Below are 2,841 nucleotides of genomic sequence, written 5' to 3'. Positions count from 1 at the left end.
TCAGATTTTAAATGACCAAAGTCATTAATTAATTTTTAAGCCACCAAGCTGAAATGCAATACCGAAGTCCGGGCTTCGTCGAAGATTACTTGACTAAAATTTCAACCAATTTGGTTGAAAAATGAGGGCGTGACAGTGCCGCCTCAACTTTCACGAAAAGCCGGATATGACGTCATCAAAGAGATTTATCAAAAAAATGAAAAAAAACATTCGGGGATTTCATACCCAGGAACTCTCATGTCAAATTTCATAAAGATCGGTCCAGTAGTTTAGTCTGAATCGCTCTACACACACACACAGACACACACACGCACACACGCACATACACCACGACCCTCGTTTCGATTCCCCCTCGATGTTAAAATATTTAGTCAAAACTTGACTAAATATAAAAAAAAAACTTGACTAAATATAAAAAGAGAGAGAAAAGAGTTGCATATATTCTCACCTGTATATCTGTCGTCCTCCTCGGTGTTCGCTGTTATTTCTTCAAGGGTAAACTTTTAATACACCAACTTCTAAACCAGTAGCCCTGGGATCTCCAGCCGAGTTTCCCTTTTGGCAGCCAGCCTGAATTGCAAAGTACCTACACATAATTCATGTTTACAAATAAACGGTCGACTCAGTGGGTCTTTCATGAAGAGAGCGCAGTAACAGTGTCGCGTTTCCTGGAGTCTAGGAACATAGCGGTGTCGAAAACAACGAATAAAGGATGGAATTTAACTTATCAGAGTTATAATGATGCCTCTTTTTATGTGGAACTTTCTGTCAGTCAGTGCCTCTAGTTTAGTAATCAAAATGTCTGCGCTGCCGTCCTGCTAAGCTGAGAGAGAGAGAGAGAGAGAGTTAGAGATAGCTAGAGAGAGAGAGAGAGAGAGAGAGAGAGAGAGAGAGAGAGGGGGGAGAGGGAGAGAGAGAGGGAGAGAGAGAGGGGGAGAGGGAGAGAGAGAGGGAGAGAGAGAGGGGAGAGAGAGAGATAGATAGAGAGAGAGAGAGAGAGAGTTGTACGGATAATATAGACCAGCTGTGAACGGTGATATTGACATATTGAGTACGCCGCTTTTACAAAATCTAAACAAACCCCCGGATCAGCCCGACAATGTTTTTTTGATAGCATATTTCACATTCTTGACACAGCCTTTGCTAAGTGAGAATTGCCTGTATTGCTAATCTATAAGTGGCTGTTGGCAGACTACTTTTGAGTATTGTGAAGACGTTTGCGTATTTCGTAATGCGTTGGTTATGAAACGTACCTCAAGTTTTTATTAGCTGTGGAAGCAGGAAGCGAATACTAGAATTATCCACAATAGTCGGAAACCACACGCTTGAACATTCAGTCAGTTATCACGGGTTGATATTGATGGTATCACGGGTTGATATTGATGTTATTATTATAATGTATTATTATTGTTTTATGTGTGTAAATGTGTGTACGTTGTAGGCAAACCTGATGCAGACAAATTCTATTGGCCATCGCGTAGTACAATCGTAGCTGAGTAAGCGTTATTTCGCAGGGAAAGCAATAAGTAACGGCCAGTAATTAGTGCACAGCCGCGTGTGTATAGTAGGGCATTTCCTAATACGCTATAGCCGTACGATACCTGGCGATAGGTGCCACGATGCTGGACCCTGTGACGTCAGTCTCCAAAAATGGGAAGACGGCACAGGGCCCAAGCTTACTTAATCTAGGGAGATAGGGAAGACAAAAGACTGACTGCAGAGAATTCTTGGAGGACGGCGCTATAGGCCAGACCAGAGGAAATAGAGCTAAGGAAATAGAGTATAGGAGTGTTGACCAACAGAAAAGAAATACAAGTTACTACTTAGAATAAGTTAGCATAGAAACAAGTGATAGGATACGACAGTCAGGGCCGGACCCAGGGGGGGGTTCCAGGGGTTCCGGAACCCCACCCCTGGAAAAAGCATGTACCTTGCTTTGACTTTTACTAGTTTTAGCACCAAAACAATGCTGCTCTTAACCCTCAAAACAAGGCCCAGAATGCACCAGATTGCACAGATTTTAACCGTTTTTCAAAAATGTTTGCTTCGCCACTTCGCTGATTTTCCCCCAAAAAAAGGAGGACCCCCCCCCCCCCTTACAGCTCATTTGGTCCGGCCCTGGACAGTTGAAGTACAGTGCCAACAGAACAGTCTGCATCAGGTAAGGAAGTACGCACGTTGTTTCCCCTTTTGTGTCAAAGTTGTACCCAAATAAAAAGAAGAAATTGTTGCTCTTGGTTTCGTTTGCATTCTTGAGATTGTTCGTACCTTGTTCTTTGTCTCCATTATAAAGATCTGTCTGTCCTCTCAAAAGTTAAAGCCAAGCGAGTAAAAAGTAATTATGAACATCTTTAATAAACATCTTTAAAGAGTAATTCGCGACCCCGCGATACAGTCCTCCAAAACATTCTCTCTCTCTGTCTGTCGCTCTTTCTCTCTCACACACACACACACACACACACACATGCATATGCATACACACACACACACACACACATACACACACACACACACACACACACACACACACACACGCACACAACTCAGTTTCTCGTGAAACCATTGTAATGATAATCCTCTGTGACTTCAATATTGATATATTGGAACAAAGCAAACAGACGTCTGACAAACATAATCTCTGCAATCTGCATCGTTTTATGCAGCCCCGTTGTTATCTTAGTTTTAAATCTGGTGAATTTTCAAAGCTCTGACATTACAAATTTGTCCTCTATGTTCTCTCAAAACCATTTATAACCACACACAAAAACATAAACAAGTATATGCTGTTTCAAATTTTAGCATTATATACTGTTTAAAAAAAGAAACGCATAGCTTGTAATA

This window comes from Littorina saxatilis, linkage group LG2 (assembly GCF_037325665.1).
Source record: "Littorina saxatilis isolate snail1 linkage group LG2, US_GU_Lsax_2.0, whole genome shotgun sequence".
Classification (NCBI taxonomy): domain Eukaryota; kingdom Metazoa; phylum Mollusca; class Gastropoda; order Littorinimorpha; family Littorinidae; genus Littorina; species Littorina saxatilis.
Note: the sequence above shows the minus strand (reverse complement) of the source record.